Below are 20245 nucleotides of genomic sequence, written 5' to 3' on the forward strand. Positions count from 1 at the left end.
CCAAAGGCACAGTTGGCACCCTCAAACCTGATCGTGCTTTTAATGTGCACAAGCTATTAATCAGCGGTTTTATTCTAGGCCACGGGGTTTACGAGAGACGGTGTTACTGGAACTCTGGGCTGCCCTGCATATTTTCTTGGCCCGTCACATTACAACAGCTGTTTCACACCAGTGCGGGGACTTTAAGAGAGATTTGACCGATAAAACCCGCCGACCGGTTGCCTTGAGATGCTTTCAGTCTGGAATGTAGCAGTGGTTTGAGCTCTCAGACCTTTGAAATATGCAAGAGGTCAGCGGCGGACCACTCATGAATTGTGCTGGTTATGTATTACAAAACACTTTTTAACTACTTCTGTCAAGGAAGAAAAGTTTGCAGAGGATCTGCATCTCGCTGGAGCCCGTGAGTACAGATAGAACAAGGGCCTCCATTAAACATTAGCAGTAGCGTATAGTCGGGGCTCCTGCAGATTGCAGGAATGAACTTTGACTTGTGATGTCCTTGTGTAAGTTAGTCTCCAGGCTACGAGCTTGTGTGCTCCAAAAAAATCATTTGTGTGCAAACAGTGAGAAACCTTGGCTGTGTTTAAGCACTAAATGCATTTAAAATTGAGTTGAGTGTCAATATTTTAAGCGGCTGACTGAATAAGTAAATACCGTGAGTAGTTAGCATTTTACATCTGGCATTTCTCTTAATACTGCAGGAGGACCTTATCCCCGTTACATTAGCTTGCATCACGTTCGAAATATCAAATTTCTTTCAGGTTACTTGTAGGCTACACCATTACACATCTGAATAGAAGGAGTAATGTGTGCAGTCAGCATCGCTTGCAATAGAATAGCTTCGGGTACAAGTTGCTTACGCAGCCTTTTCGACTTGCTGTGGCGAGAGCACGGATTAATTGGCTAAAGTTGTAAATACTGGTCTCTTTTTCTCAGCAAGGAAAGAATAAAACAGTTGGCAGAATATACAAATACCAGAAAGGCAAGTCCAGGGCTACCAGCGTGCTTTCCGAACCTGCATATAAAAGGATAGGGGTTGCGTGATCGCTCGAGGCGATCAAGGTGTCATGCTAAAAGAAGAGGCTGCGAAACAATTTGACTCACTTAGCAGCGAGCCAGCCAGTGACCCTTTGGCTTTTTTTGTGGAAACAGCAAATCTAAAAGACAATCTGAGCTTTTAACCGGACCGCTGATGGAAAATTGAAACCTCATGTGTGTTGGGTTATATCTGTATCTCAAGTAAGTTTCAAACCTTGATTTTTTTTTTTTTTTTGAAGTCACGCTGCACAGGCAATTCAAAATTCTGAAGCCAAACAGCAGTATACGTTAATACTGAATGCTCTGGGTCGCTAGCAAATCACTTGAAATATGCAAAACCCTGGTAAAGTCTTTTGAAAGCTAAATTGTTCTGCACAGTAATTGCCTTAGGCTGAGTGCCCATGTATTCAGTGCTTTTTTTTTTTTTTTTTTTTTTTTTTTTGAGCACCACCATCATTTTTACTTTTTCAACCGTGCCCAATGAAAAGGGAGTTCTTGGCTGCCTAGAAGAGAAGCGCTGTGCCTGACGTCCCCCCACATCGATTCTGGTGGCTCGACTCTCCAAAACATCCAGAAAGGATCCAATCAGCCAATCAAATGTGCCTGCCACTGGAATCTGGCTATCCTCATCCATATGACGTGCCACAAATGACCCCTACGAAAGAAGACAAAAAGAAAAAAAGAAAAATACGTTTATGGGCGGCTCACAGTTGCAGGAGTTCTGATATTGTCATGATATTGTCATGACACTGTTGTCATAGAAACAAAACCCATGTGCAGCGCAGCGGTGTTTTTATGTTGAAGCGCTCCCCATTGCTCCTCTGCCACAGGAAAAAAAAAATGCTTTATGGACACACACCTTGACACATAACTAAGATGTGATGCTCTCTTAAACATTAGAAGACGGAAAAAGAGTGAAATATGACCTCCTTAACAGAATGAACCATCGTCCGTATGTTCTTTCATCATCACGTTTGCTGGCAGACTTGCAAGTCCAAAATGGGATTATGCTGCACGGCTACGTCACTGATTTACTGCACTGCACGCATTGACTTCAATAAGTATAGGCCCGCGGCAGTGATTTGTCCCGTGTCCATGCAAACTAACCCGATATGACCCTGGGAGAGGACCTCGGCGGGAGCCGGCAGACGGGCTTCCACTCGGGGAGCTCCAAGAGGTCACAGGGACATCAGCGGAATATTTTGGCAAGGGTGACCTTCCATCTGTTGAGAAAATAAGCGCTGTCCAATGATTGGCCGTCCAGCTGACTGGGGCAACACGGCCACGGGCAGTCTGAAGACGGACCAAGAGCTCCCCGCCGACGGCTGCATCATTGCAGAGAGGGCTGTTTGGGGTTTCCACTCGTCCGTCCTTCGCCCTATCTGGTTTGTTTAAGCCATGCCCTCAGCGCGGCAGATTGTATTTATTACATATTTGCATATATATGAGGGCCTCTATTTTGACAGCTTTTCAAGCAGCACACTCCCGTATTGCGATTACACGAGACTGAAGTCAAAGTGAGAGATGTCATTCCATTCGGAAATTGAAGGATAATAGCGGGGCAATGCTGCAGTTATTGCCGGTACAATGCCAGCAAAGGAAGGATGCTGCCATGAATCACAAATGGACGCCGTCGTTGCATGTGCTCTTCTGGAAATATTAAATCATCAGCATTAGACGTGTCTGGGTTCCTTGGAGGCGTGCCCCTTCGCTTTAACATCAACTGCGTCGCAGCTTGCGGGTGTTTTCAAGGGCCGAGGTTGAATATCGTTTCATGTGTAGCTGATTTTGGCTGATTTGGGGAAAAAACAACAAGGCTAAGGTTTGACGAATGAAATTGTACCTTTGTAGGTTCAAAGTGTAAAATAGGCATAACATCTTTCAACAAATCTTTCTGTCAAGCTACTGGGAGGGAGCGGTTGACTCTACCTGTTGATCCAGGAATCCTCCAAAGGAGAGGAAGATGCTCGAGCCCCCCTCCCCTGCCCCTGTGGGAAATATGAAACGCGGGATCGACGGGCGGATTGGCGTGGCAGCCCGTGTAACGCGGGTCTTACACTGCGCTGAGCCCAAAAGCGAAGCTCTCAATTCACGCGTAAATCGACATCCCGGCCCTTTATGTGTGTCCCGGAGCTTTGGCGGATGAGCACAAGAAAGAGGCAGAATGAGACGCCGAGACAGAAATGGGCCACCATCACAGGGTGGCTGGGCTTTCTCCGTGACACCGTGAGACCCTCTGAGCTGCGAGAGAAGAATCGCTGAACTGAAAGGAGCTAGCTGAGGCTCTCTGGGCTTGGTTTGCGAGACTATTGAAATGAAATAACGCATGAGGTGAATTTTTCACCCTTCTTCTCAGAAATCCACAGACCATGCCTTCCTGGTCTTAACGTGCAAGTGTGGCACAAGCCGTTTCTTTGTCGAGAGAACCTGTTTGTTCTTGTTCTCGTCTAGTCCAAATCACTTGTGGTATTTTAAAGATGAGGGTATCATAAACGCACAGGTGAAATATTCAACGGTGTGTACTGGTGCGTGTCGTCGCTCCGACTTGTTCTGGCAAATCCCAACCTTCTCCGCGGTTAAGTCCGCCCGCAGCCTTAAATCCACAAGTCATGTGGCTGGCAGCGTGATAGATGGCCACACAACCGATTAACCGTGTTTTACGCCCGCTTGAATTAGATGGATAGTATTTCTGTCAAAGGAGCGAGACGGGACGGGAGGATTAGGATGTGGTGTTTTTCACAACAGCATTGCCTCCGTCGCCTTCTCCTACTTTGTTCCATTTAAAGGCAGAAACGAGGTGTTGTAACCTTTGATATGCCTGGCGTAGCACAGGCTCTGGTTTCAGGATAGTGGGAGCGCGGTTCCGGATCTCGAGCCATCACAAACATTCCACTTGTTGTAACCTTTTTTTTTTTTTAAATCAGCCGTAAATGGATTTTCGTACAGTGTACGGGTGTTTTCTTTGAGTAAACGGCGAATGCAGCAGAGCTAAGGAAACTATTGAAGCGCTCAGGGATCATGTCATGCCGAATTCAGTTTTAATTGTGAAGTAGTATGAGCTACAGTCTTGTGAAAAAAATAAATAAGTACATTTCATGGAAATTATTAGCTTTTCTTGGACAAGTAAACATTTGATCCTCTGCCAAAATGCCTACAGATGAAGCGGATATACTTGAACAAAAAAACATCTTCAAACATCTTCAAAAAAACATCAATAGATGTAATATTTGTCTGTGAAAACTGTATTTAAACCCTTGACCTCAGAAGCCAGTACTTCCCCCTTTAGCAGAAATAACTTCTTGTAGTTGTTCTGTCGAATTGTCTGTTAGTCTCTGGATGTTTTCCTGCATGCACTGGCTGGGTTACTCCACAACCCTCCGTGTCTTCTTTTTGAGCCATTGCTTGGTCTATTTGCTAGCGTGCTTAGGATCATTATGCTGTTGAAAGGTACCCATCCAGTTGAATTTCAGCAAAGCAAAACCCGAAGCAACAGGCTTCCTCCACAGGGCGTGGCAGTTTGTGTGAGGTTCTTCTCCTGAGATGGCGACTTTGGGCCACACCAACTGCCAACTCTATCTGCCTACTGACACCATTTTGAGACCAAGAGTTACCACCGAGAGGTGTGATGAAATTTGTGGAGAAGGACAAGATTGTGGTCATTTAAAATCTACGCCACTTGTAGAATATTGTCCATACAGATTGAACAAAGTTCTTAAGACCTTTACCAATTGTCGCCAATCTAGATATTTGTTTTCTCCTAAGACATCCATAACGTTGCTTCCTTATGTTCAGTGCATATTCCGTATGACCTTTTAGCCATGGGTCTATCATTCGAAGCAGACATCTTTCTGTTTAAAAACCCAAACACTGAATGTCGCAGAGATGCACCAGATTGAATCTTCTACACAACACCAACATACGTTGCTCTTACATGAATGCTAGGTTTATATATATCAATAAACCTCTCTGTAAGCACGATAAATATTCCTGACTGACCCCAATTATTAATCTCACAAAACAGCTAATCAATGCAACGCAAATTTAGTACAGAGTGGATGCTAGGATGAGGAAAGTCTGCGTTGACGGGTCAATGACTTCAGATGGCCTTTTTGTGCAATGCTTCAGTTTGTTTAGATATTTATAGGCAACACAGTGATTTCAGAACCGTCGGTTCAAGTAGATCTCCTCGTCGAGAGTGACTGGCTTCTGTCTCTTGAAAAGAGTTCTTGAACATCTATCATTATTGGCTTGTTTGCTTACCACAGTCCACTTGTTTGACGGGTAGAAGATGAATTATCTCACAGATTAAGTCCTCGCAGACGGGTCCTCTGGTAAATTTACTTTCTTACCTGCTGGTTGTTTGCCAAAAGATGAATACGAGCTTCCGCTTGTTTATTTTTTTTAATGGTTTTGGGCTCAAAATGAAATGATTGCGAAGCAGTTTCCTTGCCTTTGTTACGCTTCGTTAGAAGGCTTGTGGTTCCACAGGATCAGACGTTGAGTCATTAGAATCCGGTCCACCACAGGCTTTAATATCATCGGTTATCCACAATGTCAATCACAAGGAGTTTTGCATCCTTCTAAATACAACAGCTTTGGTCTTTATGGGTCTGCCTGGGAACAAACATTTTACTACGAGACAATCTCATCCTTGTGCAGTGAACCGTGTAAACTATCATGTAGGTTTGTTTGCCACAGCCAACCACTCCCTTCTTTGTATTATTCCAGATTTGGTTGAAAACTCTGCTTGAAAATGACAGAGACATCTTTAGATTAAAGATTTATTTAGTGCAACCATCAGTTCAGGACAAAAGGCCTCGTTTCCCTAGCCCCATTATTCATCTGTGTCTGTCTTTTGCTTCTGCTTCAAAATCCTGTATTACATTACATCTTCTTATATGTCACATGATTTATGTATTCTCTCTCTTTCTCTCTAGGTAAGTGAGGTTTGGTTTTCCTCTTCCTCCATCCTGAAACAAGCACCTCTCACCCCGCCTGTCAGAGAATGCCCCCTGGAGATAGCGGGTGCTCTGGTGATTCATCGGTAGCTGGGCTGGTTGAAAAATACCTCCTCCTCCTCCCTCTGCTTCATTTCCCTCAGACTGTCAAAGGAGGTGCAGGCAGCTCACCCCTAAACAAAACCGGAAAGGGGCTCTGTAAGCTTCTATCATCTTAATGCATCCTAACTTTGAATATATGGTCACGTCGGTGCAAAATACATCAAAAAACGCCTGACTGATTTAAAGGCCCCAGGGCAAAGAGGGGCGTGTGCCTCTGGATGTTGTGGGCCGATGCAGTGCAGCGGTCTTTAGAGGGTGAGATCATGTTGTCTTTGTGCTAAAAAGCTGTCCTTTTCAGTTGGGCTCCTGCTGAGGGCTGATTAGTGGCTTGTTGGTTTGTCCTTGCCTTGCATTGATGCACAGAACCAATTAATCATTGTTCTTTATCTAGACCTTTATTCATTTGGGCCGTTGACGATGTATGCTGTTGACCTTGTGTTCTGTGGCTTGTCTTTTTTTTTTATTTTTTTTGCCTCTTCTTTTTCCAATGCACCTCTTCAGTTCAGATACTCATTAAGCAGGGAGGAAAATGAGCAGGCGGAATATGTGACCGTTCTACTTGAGGTCCAAAAGTTTTCGCAACTCCCGGAAAGAATCCTGACCTTGACAGGGGACGATAAATAATTATCATTACAATGTCTGTGATACAGTTTTGCTCCGTGTGATTATCCCTCCCCCCTTGTCCTTCCTGCTGATATTGGCCTGAAGTACATTTTATCTTCACCTTCCAGGCGGACCAGATTAATCCAGCGAAATGTGTTTTAGCTAAGTCAGTGCACTAAATGGGGAGAAGAGGGAACCCAGCGGTTCTCTGTCTCTTGAATTACAATGAGTCTGGCTCCTTCTTTCAAAAACGGTGTTTATGCTGCAAAGATCAATCACTTCATAGAGCATTGTTTTGGGTTTTAACTTTTGAGGACCTTGTTGGCTTTGGGGATGACGAATTTTTCAGCAATGCTCCCGTGGACCCAACATCCAACTGATGCAATGAGGCTGCAATTGTTTTTGCTTTTGAACGGTGGTTTCTCAGATCGCCGGAGTTGCTCCGCTGCCGAGCCATTCTTCTCCGCTCCAGACTGCGGCTTTTATTGGGAGATTGTGTGCCGGCTGAGCCGCGGCAAATTAGCCGGGGCCCCGCGAAGGTTAAACGCCGCTACCGGGGACTTTTAGTGAATGAGGCAGGATGGCGCCGCGTCATCGGCAGCTCGGTTTTTAGGCTTCGTCTCTCGTCAATAACGGCTGTCCGCATCACGGCCCATTCATGTCGCTGCGTGGCACAGTGTCCATTGTGACGGCATCGCATTACGTGGGACACATCTTTTTCATTTTGGCAGCAGCACAACAGTCTGGCATTCATTTTCCCCCCTCAGTCCGTCTTCATATTTCTTTGCATATTCACAGTGTGAGTCAATGGAGCTTTGTTCACGTCCGTACGGGTACCTCTTAGTTTTGTCCTCCCGTTTGTCCTTAGCACGCCGGCTCAATGGGCTGCTGTGTTCACTCTAATACAGTGACAGCACGGCCCCTAAAGGCCCAATGACTCCCAGATGATGGAGTGGATGGGACATCTGCCATAGATGTACAAATGGTAGCCCTGGGTACAGTGTACCCTGTTGGAGCAGAAAAATATGATTTCAACCTATGAAAGCTGTATTGACAGAGACGTCTCCTACAGCAGTGCTTAGGTTGTTATTGCAGGTAGTGAGTGGTGGATTGATGGCTGCATAGTATTCCTACAAGACCAGAGTGACCTACAAGTCTCCCGTAAACCAGCAATACGCTGTTGACCGAGATAGTCTCTTCAAAATGTCTACATAGAGCGCGACTATAAGCAGGCAAATTAGAGTTAAGTTCCTTTATCAGAAGCAGTTAAGTATTTCATTTTTGTAGGTATTGTTTTAGAAGGATGTTTAGAAGGGTTTTTCTTTGAAGCACTTTCTCGAGTCAATCTCGCCGTCATCTTCAGTCGTAGTGGAAGCGGCGGCAGCTGTTTGTTGTGTTGCGGTGAATGTATCTCACAGTGATTACAGACGTGTGTCTACGTAAGAGCTGTTATTTCTGTACCCGCGCTGCCGTGTCAATTTTGTTTCTTGGCACTCATTGCCATTTAAGTTCAAAACATTTTTTTGAGGAAGCTGGATAAGTAGGAAGATGACGTCACATCCTCAACCCAGCTGCAAAGCTCCTATTTGCACTGTCTAATTATATTAATCCTGTTTTAGGTGAGCCCTTTCATCCAAGGCCACCGTTCCAGCCAAAATTCCTGCTTCATCAAATTTTGCTCCACGATGGACGTTCCTAAAATCTGAATAGATTTCAAGACTTCCTGCAAACATTCAGTTCTATTACTCTCTCCTCATTTCTCTGGCACACAGCAATAAAAGTAGAGCAAATATTCTCATTGATGGAGAGTGATGACAAGAAACCTGACTCTGCATCTGTTTGCATCTCTTTATTTGTCTGTGGGCTTTTCCACTTTTCCTAAGTCTGAATCATAGACTGTAGAAAAAGTGAGTACTTGTCTCCACTTTCCACCGCACTGTATCCCGGTGAAACGGGCAACGCCATATTGCGAGTTTGTAGCCAGACTGAGCAGTAATGTTGCTTCAAGGAGCGATTGTTAATGGCAACTGTCAACCATTGTGATCTCACATTCTGTTTTTAAGGCGTCAAATAACTAAAACAAAACTCCTCATAAAGATGGACACTTAAAGGGGAACTACTGTTTTTTACAACGTGGACCTTATTTCTGGCACAAAATACGATCGTTTACTCACCCATATAAGTTTTCTGTAATTTGTACTCGTTCGCGAGATATTTACATCCGCGTATATCCATATAGTGGGAGTGACTGGGGCACCGAGACGCAGCCTCTAAAAAACGCATTATCTGCCGTGAAACTCGTTCATTTCACCAATATTTGTTATCGTACGCTAGTGCTATTCCAAGTTGAGTCCGGAGTTACCTGATATCATCATCCGGGGTCTGTAGATTGACCTACAGACCCCGGACGATGTCTTCTGACCTGGATGATGTCATCTCTGAGTGCCGTGCACACCCGCGACGGTCGGCTTATTTACCTGTAATTTGCTACTGCTAGGTTTTTGCAACATGGCTGAATATTTTTCCAATTCAGAGGTTGTGGACAGTAGCTTACGATAACAAATGCTGAAATGAACGAGTTTCGCGGCAGATAATGCGTTATTTAGAGGCTGCGATTCGGTGCCCCATTCACTCCCACTATATGGATATACGCCGATGTAAATTACTCCCGAATGAGTACAAATTACACAAAACTTATATGGGTGAGTAAACAATTGTATTTTATGCCAGAAATAAGGTCCAGGTTGTAAAAAAACAATAGTTCCCCTTTAACACACTTTAAAATTACAGGAACCGTATTTGAAAAAATAATATTTGACGTGTATTTTGTTAGTGTTTTAGTTTGGCCCAAGTCTCATCCACTAACATGGAGGAGGTGGAGCTTATGACCTATACTGCAACCAGACACCAGGAGGAGCTCTACATGCTTTGGCTTCACTTATGAATAGCTGTCATGGCATTCATTTTTTAGACAGTGTATGGTCTTAACTAGGCTTGGGTATCGAGTATCGAGAATCGATTGGAACCGGGACTAGCTCTGCGATTTTCCCGGAATCGTTCAAAAGTTTAATTTTCGATTCCTAGTTTCGATTCCCAGTCCGAAGACCGGAAGAAGAAACCGCTGAACACCAACGAAGAAGCGTCCACCGGAAGTGTTGGCTTAACCGAATGTCTATGGTCGAACATGGGTAGCGTGCGCCGGAGGTCGAAAGTGTGGCTTCACTTTTCTAAACAGAACGAAATCTCGGCAAAATGCAACATTTGCGACAAGATTGTTTCGTGCATAGGAGGGTGCACGTCGAACATGATAAAGCACCTCCGAATTCATGGAGTAGAAATAAATGTGTGCCCCGTCTTTGACGCGCTGCGCCGACCGTCCTCCGCTGCCTCCGCTGGCCTCTGCCTCTGCCTACCGTCCTCCGCTGCATACGGCAGCGGAAACAATACATATACATTAAATAATATGTCTTGCGCCAACATTGAGGCAGCTAACAAATTAGCCCACGTATAGAGTTGATAAAAAGGAAAAAGTTCATAGAATTAAAATTGATGGAGAAGGTCGGACTGTTTCCTTCAGAAAGACCGTTGGCTAGCTAGCTCATTTAAAATATCCTAAACTTTTTTTGACCCTGCCTCTTAAAAGAATCGTAATCGAGAATCGTTAGGAACCGGAATCGAAACAAGGAATCGGAATCGGAATCGTTCAAATTCAAACGATACCCAACCCTAGTCTTAACACACCTTAAGAGAATATTCTGGGCTGCAGTGACCATTGCACCTTCCAGCGACCACCAGTGGGGCAAGACCCAAAATCAATGTGGCACATACTAAATACATCACAAATCATAATGAATCAGACTAGTATAAACAGATGCTCTGATTTTGGTTTCAGAATTGCTCCCACAATAATCACATGTATTCCTTAGTTATGTAAAATGCGCCACAAATTCCCACTCGTGTTGCTTTCTTGAAAACAATCGTTTTGATAAAGCGTCCCCGAGCTGGCCAGGCTGTCCTCTGTTCTCCTTGTGGAAGGTGAGGTGTGTGCCAGGCTTTCAAACGCTGCCTGCCCATCCTTCCTTTGTACCATGTCTGGCTGACGTCCTCCCGCTACTGCTGCTTCGCGTTTGGAAGGGCCAGCAGGGCCAGCATGGAGGAGGGAAGGAGGGCCGTCTGTGCCCAGCCTGGCCACCTGGCTGCCCAGAGGGGAAGGGGGCGTGGAGGGCGGTGGAGGAGAGGAAGGGGGTCAGCGGGAAAAAGAGACATTTCCCCTCCTCTCTTTCTAGCCCTCTCTCCTGCCTTCTGCTCTGTCAGCCGCTCCTTTCGTCCTCATTCTTTGTACTAGAGCGCTCTCGCCTCCATCCGTGCAGCTTGAATTCATTTTTATATCAAACTAGCGGCAGAGACGTGATTTCCTGTTTATGCTGCAGCTACCTGTCCTCCATGTGCACAGCCGCACTTCCAGTCTGCTCTCTGTGGTGGATGGACTGCATTTACCTTTGCCAGGCTGGAAACTGCTGGGCATTACCCATGGTTCACCTGAGTCAATGTCTAACCGAGAAGTATACTTCAGTAGCCATCACGTGTTTCTTTTCCAAAAAAAAGGGGCATTCATTTGCAGCAGAAAACGTATAAATTACACCTAATTGGCCTAATAATATTAGATATGCAACAAGTAAAGCCGCTCGTCAGAGGGAACCTGCATGGAAGTAGGTTTTGGAGAATTGTGTGTAGGCAGTGGAGCTGGAAAATGAAAACAACAAGGACCTATGGCAAAAGACAACTTCATCAAAAGTTGATCTTGAGCTGTTTAGGACTTTGACTTATCACCTGTAAGCCTCTACTATGACTGAAAGGATTGGACCTTCTTTCTTGAAGAACTTGAATCCCAAAGTCATATGCTTAGAAATATGGACCAGAGGCAAGTCTTTACAAACACAATCGGTGGAAAACACCAACAGCCCTCATGATGAGTCCTCTAACGGGATGTTCCGAGAGGGATTCCCAAGTTGTTGCACACAAGTTTTCCCCCAGCGCTCAGGCCGTGACTCAGACCTACGATGGTAGGAATTCAAAGGCGCCAGACGAAAAGATGCAGTCCTGAGGCTGGCAAGAAGCAAGGGAGAGTTTATGTTTGAGACACGGCAGATAGGAAGATATTTCCCAAAGTGAAAAGACCAGCCAGAAGGAGGGTTGATTAAAAGAAGTGTAGTGGGTGCAGGTTCGCTTGATTTCCCTCTGACCTTCGATATTAGAGATAATTTCTTGTTGTTAGATAACTCGGCATGTAATTGCCTCACTTTACTGCATTAAGACGGAAGAGGGGCTTTCGTTATTGGCGAGTCCGAAATTAGATATGCAGATGTCATAAAAATGACATTTTGGGGAGAGGATTTAATTTGCTGTGAATTTCTGAGCAATTGTTGTCAATCAAAGTTTCCATGTCACGGTAATGTTCTTTTTCGATAGATGGTGATTTCGTTCCTCTCCTGTATGTTTTTTAATTGTTAATCTTGCAAGATGAGAGGATTAATTGTGTTTAAATGTGATATAGTTGGGTCTTTGTTCAGCTAGTGCCTCTTGTTGTACTTTTTTGATGCAGTTTTTATGGTGTGGCACATGCTTTTATGGGTTTTTTATATGATACTTTCGTATGATAGTTGGAAATACCAGAAACCATCATCCCATTTTTGGTGAAAATCTGATGCTAGTATTGTAAAGGTAGTAATATACAGTTAACGCTATTAAACTGGTCAAACCTAAAGCTTAACCTTACAGTTAGCAAGTAAGTTTGCAACTAGCTAGTGTACACGGTGGATCATTTAACAGCTTAAGGGCCATATATTATCCCCCGGGGGTTGGTGGAGACCAAAACTAGAGCTAAAAAAAAACAGAGAGCGAATACTTTATTAACAAAAGGCAACTAAACTAAATGCATAGATTCCTTTTATATGCATTAATGAGAAGGAAGGTTTGCTCTGGCTCCAGCTTTTCTTTCTTTAATCACAAAAAAAATCACATTTCATCATCATTGTCAGCTACTTATCAACTCATATCTAGCAATTATCAGCCGTAGTGAGTTTTTGAAAGAGTCCTCCTTTGCATTAAATGCGTGCAATGCACTTGTGACCACTTAGCATGCGTGTCATTATTTGAAACTACTTCCCCTTCAGAAGACTTTTGCTCCTTAATTATTTTTAAGCTCTTCTGGAGGAGCTGACACATGGTCCACGGGTCAAACTGTGAGGCCAGGTGAAACTAAACTCACCATATTGCGGTCTCCTCTGCCTCCTCCCTCCGCAGCCTCTCCCCTCAGGCTGATAATAGAGATTTGGGGCTCCCCCGCTGCTTGAGCCACCTGCGATATTGTCTCTGAGCTCCACCAGGCGAGGTGGGACTCGGTGCCCTCGCTATGGGACCCGAGGAATTAGAATTAACGTCATGGCTAAGTGGATCGGATGTCTGGATCGGGAGGATGAGCAGAAGGAATTAAATTGAAATTGTTTCTTCTTTTTTAATCGGGAGAGGAGGGACATATGTGCATGCAAAGAAAGGGTGTAGCTTTATGCAAGACAAAATGATTCAAAGACATCTTCAAAATCCAAACAAAGTCATTGCCTGTCTTGCATTTTTACAACTTAATAGTAACATAAACGGTCAGTATAGGTTCATCTGAGCAGAAAAAGTAAACAACAAATATTCCTTATAGTTAAGAATCTTAATAGTTGAAATATTTGAATATCATTTATTATAATACACAAGATATATAACAGTAGAAATGCAAACGCTGGCTTCTCCCAATGGAGCTCCTTATTGGCGTTGCATTGTTTAATATTTAGTGGAGAACAACTGGACACAAAACCAGAGTAGTTGTAGCTGTATTAAGTGTAAATGTGAACTAAAATCACTATACAATAAATGCGTGTAGTCATCTGCAGTGTATTTGAGGTGGGATGGGAAATGCTTTGTCCATTTACAAGGACAGATCTTTTTATAAGAGACAAAAGAAGTCTGTTTCCCGTTCCGGTTATTTTACATTCATCTGACTGCTTCCATTGTTTGGTGATATTTAGCCTGTGGCGATGACTAACCCTGTCCCTATCCCTACTAGTCCCTACTATAGACTATACTATGAATGACGTCAAGATGAAATCATCAGAAGTATCCAAAAAAAGGTTCTTTACAGTTACAGACATATCAATAGTTGTAAAAACAATGCAGCACCAAAAGCTTTATTCACCACAAACAACTGTACCTGCTTGGTTTCATTCTTCTATCATGTAATTCAGATTTGACGTCCTAATGTAACTCAGTGGAGACATGTGTGTCAACATTTTTAGCTCACTGAGGTCCATAGTTTCTTCGTCAAGTACCCGGCTGGACTCCTTACGCCTCGAAGCAAGAGATTACGTTTTCAGGTTGTCCGTCCGTCCCCATTCTTGTGAATGCTTCAAGAGAATTCCTTCACATGTCCTCTTTGACTCAAGGATGAACTGATTAGAATTGACCTTGACTTTGCTGGCCTCCTGATTGGTCGTCTGATGACCACCAAGCAGACAGCTCCTACCCTTTGTCAAGTCCCGACTTTCTATATTACTGTTGCTAGGTTACGCAAACAATAGCCATGTGGCGGTCCATTCCCATTGGAAAAATGTTGAAAGCCTGTAATAATGAAGTCTAGATATACCATGGAGGAAAGACATTGGAAATCTCCTCCACCGTATCCATCCAATGTTGACTGTACATTTTTCATGTTTTTAAAGAATCACAAGTTCCAATGCTACCTAAGTGTACAGGTTCTCCAAAGTTTACTAAGGGAATAGACTCCCGTATGGCTATTGTTTGTAACATAGGAAGTTGGGACTTGACAAAGACTAGGAGCCAATCAGAAGGCCAACAAAGTGTTAATTAGGTGGTCAGAGGTTGAAGGCCAAAGTCACTGTGACTTCACAAAACATGTTTTTGGCTCCTAAACACAAAATATCCGAAACTCCTGAAGGGAGTGTTGTTGAAGGTTTGGCACAAGCATTCAGTCAGACCAGAGGAACTCATTGTCCACAAATGTCTTGGAGAATAAAACAAAGTAATGACATTTCATATCCAAAATGTCAAAAGCTAACTCAATTGTGGCGTTATAATGTTTTTTAAATTCTTCCAAAGATTCCACTATATTGTATAATCCGGAAAGAGACGTAGAACTGCAATGAGGAAGGTGTAGTTGTTGTGGTTTAAGGTGAAACTTTACTCGCTTTAAGGTAAAGTGAATAACATTGCTCTTTAAAGTCGAAGTGTCTGTAAAACTGTATTGATTGACCTTGTGACAGTGCAGCTCGGTGTTGATGTGTTTCTTACAGTACGGTGTTAAATCCAAACAAAGCTCTCAGGTTCTTCGCGGAGGAACGTGAATTAGAACTAGTTAGAAGACTGCAGGATTTGGCCCGGTGTACCGGCATATTGTATGTAGCCATTGAAATTCAAATGGCAGTTCTTTTGAGGATAATTTGGAGGCGTGCAAGGTGACTATTTCTGAGTTTTGTAACTCAAATTACTATGTTTCTGTTCTCTGCATCAACTGTGCTTGAGGAATCTTAATGGATTTTAAAACAGCAAAGGCTTTTATTTATGTGAATGAGTTTAAATAAAAAATAATAAATTAGGAGACTTGTTTAGTACCAAGCTACTATTCCACAATTGGCATTGCTTTCAGTACCGAGCAGGACACAACATGTAGGCTAATCATATGAGCATTATGGGTAATTTTATGGAAGCCTCCCTAGGTGCACCTGCTAAATGGGCCTTATCATGATGTATGTTAAATCTCCAGGGGGAAGGTTAAACGCTGTGTTATTATTTTGTTCATATACCTCTCGCTCTATAATGATCCCGTTAATGTAAATCAGGTGATGGCTTTAAAATGGAGCATCACGATGGTGGTGATGGGATAGTGTTGACATTCGACGGCGCTTTGCAGAAGCGTTTTGTGTGAATTACGCAACGGTCAAAAGAAGCCGGGGACTGTTTAGCTAATGAGATGAACTCGCAATCCGTCACCGATCCGCTTTCAGCCACCTCTCTTCAATCCCCTCAACCTAGCCATCGCCATCGTCACGCTCATTCTGCAAGTGCCGGTTTTTCTTTTGCTCCGTTTGACGTACTGTTCGGGGTTGATCTACAGGCGGGCCTCTTGATAAAGCGCTGCAGCACATGCCACTGGATTTCTCCTTTTCAGCAGTTTCCAGCATGACGTGCTGCCCAAAACAAATTGGAAATCTATACCTTACATGTGAGCGTACAATTCTGTGCGATTTCAATTGCTTCTGTGCAGCGCTGATGGAGGTAAACGATAATAAAACTACATGCATGCGGTTGGATGATCTTATGGGCAATATGAAAACTTAATAGATACTCATCCTTTATTCCAACTGAGGTATTATTTGTGTTGTACTGGGCAAAAATATTGTCTGTCAATAGTACATTTAATTTCATCCTACCAATTTTCACCAAGAGCAGTCAGGCCTGCTAATGGGTTGTAACCACCATTTTGGCCAAATTATTTGGAGGCAAAACTGAAAGCGAGCACATCTGATTTGGATATAACAATTGCACAAGAAGACTTTGTGCACCCATATCTGAGATTAATACAGAATAGAAGAGTACAGTAAAACTAGAATATGGAAATTTGTCTGCAAGTTTGTCTAATGAGGCTTCATTGGAACTAAAGGATGGGTCACTTTTAAACATAATAGCATTGACCCTCAAATAGGTCATGCAAACCTGCAGAAGTTTGGAACAAACAGAATTTCCACTTACACGAGCCCTCACTTTGCACAGATTAATATTTTCAAAATTACACTATGTTCCCAGTGGGGTACAACAAATCGGTTGATAGAAACTCTTTGATCAGACTCCTTTTCCTTCATGTTTCCCTTTGTCACCTCCTCAAACGCTGAGTAGCAAGTTGCTGCCTCGAAGCGTTCGGCTATCACCGTGGAACAATGTGCGACGCGGCCCTTGTAGCATCAATCACGCTCTGTTTTTTTTTGTTGTTGTTGTTGTTTTTCCTTTTTAAACTACACTTTGTGGACTAAGCTTGAAATGCCTTGCTTGTTCTGTTTATCTCGGTAATTATTCCCACTTTTAGGAGAGGTCAGGGTGCTATCGAGCTCTTTAAGTACATGCTGCATTTATTATTATTTTTTGTGGCGTCATTTACAAAGTTGGCAGTGGCCAACTTTGTAAAAATCCAACCTGCCAGTTGATTGTAGTTTTTTAAAAAAAATAAATGGATGGGTAGGTAGATAGATATATACTTTATTAATCCTATAGGAAATTTGGTATCCAGTGACATCATTACACAGAGACGAGAAGAATTAAAGTCATCGGAAAGGGTAAAAAATAAAAATAAAGTAAAAATATAGATAGATATATAAAGATGGATAGATAGATATAGAAATATAGATAGATATATAGAGAGATATAGATATATAGAGAGATGTATGGATAGATATATAGATAAATATAGATATATGGATAGATATATAAATAGATATTTAGATACATGGATAGATATATAGAGAGATATAGATATATGGATAGATATATAGAGATATATGGATAGATATATGGATAGATATATAGAGATATATGGATAGATATATAGATAAATATAGATATATAGAGATATATGGCTAGATATATAGATATATGGATATAGATATATGGATAGATATATAGATAGATATTTAGATATATGGATGGATATAGAAATATAGATATATAAAGATGGATAGATAGATATAAATAGATATATGGATAGATATAGATAGATATATAGAGAGCTATAGATATAGAGAGAGATATAGATATATAGATATATGGATAGATATTTAGATATATGGATAGATATATAGAGAGATATAGATTTAGATATATGGATAGATATAGATATACACTGTAGATAGATAGATATAGATAGATAGACAGATATAGATGTAAGGATATGGATACAGATAGATATGAATAGATAGATAAGGATAGATGAATAATAGATAAAATGCAATAAATGCGGGCCTATAAAATGTGCAGATATCATGTACAATAGATCTGTTTAACAACAGTATGTATGGAACTATACAAGATATATAAATACTGTATAAAATATTCACTCTCTGTCATACTGTACGGACTTTAATCCCTAGCTTTGACAAAGGACTAGAAAACAGTCGTTTCTCCTGAAACTTTTTAGATTTGCCTTGAATCACATGTTGGACTATATATTTATGCTAATTTGACCATATAGCCACATATAGAACATAGTGATATGCACGTACCTGTACACACAAGCAGTTGTCCCTTCCCAAGAAGTCTTGACTTACAAACCTTAAGTTGACTTTTTTAATCCTAACAATAACTCAGTGAAAGTTGTCCAGTCCGGTTTTGATACTCACATCGCCGTTCACGTCTGCACACAGGCCTAAAACCCTGCCCCCATTATTTCATCTCTGTCAGGCACACAGATTTTTAAAGCACCTTCACTGAGGGATCAATTTCCAAGTAGTCCAATTTCTTCTGAAAGGCGTTCAGAAAGGCTTTCTAGCTGATAAACACATATAATTGCCAGACACTTTTTGATTTCGCTCCTCTGACCTGATTTCTACCTTCCACATCATGTGTTTCATCAAAAGTCCTCTCAGAGCGCCACGTGGGAGTTCGCCTCCCACGCCGAGAGATGGGTTCGACGTTTCGCTGCTGCCAAATTGGCCGTTTGTCTTACCACGCCATCTTTTATAGCACACCGGTGGCAAATGTCGCAAACTGCACCGCACGCTTCGTACCCCCTTGGCTGCAGTATTCATACACTCTGAAATGAGGGATGTGGGATAAACGGGCAAACGTCTGAGACTGCCACAAAATCACGTCTGACCTTGCGCTAAGTCATTCTGACATCCTTTCCAACAAGCTGTCTCCAAACTGGCTACTGTACCTCAAAGCTTCAACGAGGCATTGATTTCAATTCCGAGCAAAGATCTTGTTTCACAAGCCGTGCCGTTGTTCGCTGGTTTTTAATCTTTATGATTGGACTTATCGCTCTAGATTAAACACTTTGCAGTCTGTATTGACACAAAGGTCTGCGGAGGGAGGAGGGGATACCTGGGGAGCCACGAAGTCCACCGTTATTAAATATCATTCCATCCTGCCTCCCGGTTGTTTATCTTTCATTATGCTGGTTTTTATTAAAAATGCTTATGGAAATCTCTGCGAGGCCTGCCCTCTCTCTGGCCTCCCCGGTGGGACCTTAGATGAGGAGGAGCATTTCATTTGCTGTGTTCTCGCAAGCAGGGCTCGTGGTATTGGCCAGTGCTTGTTATTAGCAATCCTAATGACTTCTAAATTTGATATGAGACCTCTTGCCAAAGCTTCCCGGTTGGTGGCTGTGTGCCTCTCTCCTGAGAGACTTACTGCTGCCTCCTGCTCCTTTGATTAAACTTTCATATGGCAGTGAACTGCACCATCCACCGGGGACTGAGTCACCGTCTCCATCTCCCTGCCATTGTTTACCCAAGTGAAAGAGGAGAGGATATCTGATGTGCACCAAATGAGACTGCTGAAGGAAAAAGCGGATTTCTTAGTGGAGTCCCTGCAACAAATACAACTACACAATGGTTTGGCCTGGGTAAACAGCGCAGTGTTTGTTCAGTCTTTATAAAGTGGGTTTGGGAGAAGCTATAGCTCTTCCGTGGCAACCGGCTATCTGTCCTGTGCTCAATCATTCCTGTGGCCCTTTGGTATTTGGCTCTTTAATGGAAGTTTTCCTGGCTTTGCTGAAACATCCTCGCATTAATTGTGCCACTCAACTGCATTTGCTGACAGTGTTGATCACTGGAGCAAATGAGCTGCATGTACACATTAATGTCTCGACAACAACAACACGACCTGTCACTCAAGCCTAATTTAACTTTTCCCACAGCAGTTTTAGGATACACATTGCATCTATCGATCGTTCCAGAAAAAGAAAAAAATAAATAAATAGAAGCAGCACATTCGTTAGAACCACATATTGTTTGTCGGGAGCCTCCCCTCCCCCTCCCCCCTCCCCCGTAGCCTTTCCCGCCACCATTAGCACACGTCTGGTCGTATTGACGGCCTGTCAAGCCACTAGCAATAGAGGGTGTGTGCTAGCTGCTAAATGGCTGAGTTGAAGTCAGACTGTGCTGGTGACTAAGCTTCCACTTAGGGCCCATCTCCCGCTGCCAAAGTTGAGAGTCGTTATTGTGGGAGCTCATTTATCCGGACCCCAGGCTTTCAAACGGCCGCCGAACCCAACGAGGGAAAATGATTAGCAGCGAGCTCACCTCTGTGTACAAGCATTTTTGTGGTAAAGGGATTTTAAGCTACTGACAAGCTAGATAATAGTGTTCCCTTAACATGCTGACCAAAAATGCTAAAGTACTAGAAACAGAGTCATTTTCAGGTTGGTTTACAGAACTCTTGACAAGAAGCTCCATGGAAATTTTGACTTTTTGTTGTGGTTATGGTGGGAGCTT

The 20245-nt window shown here is 42.9% G+C and overlaps 1 protein-coding gene across 3 annotated transcripts in view; it reads left to right on the forward strand.

Annotated features, from left to right (window-relative positions):
• cadm1a (cell adhesion molecule 1a) overlaps positions 1–20245 on the forward strand; it is a 390389-nt gene that overhangs the window by 73365 nt on the left and 296779 nt on the right. The window lies entirely within an intron of this gene.

Source organism: Chelon labrosus, assembly GCF_963514085.1.
Source record: "Chelon labrosus genome assembly, chromosome: 17".
NCBI lineage: Eukaryota > Metazoa > Chordata > Actinopteri > Mugiliformes > Mugilidae > Chelon > Chelon labrosus.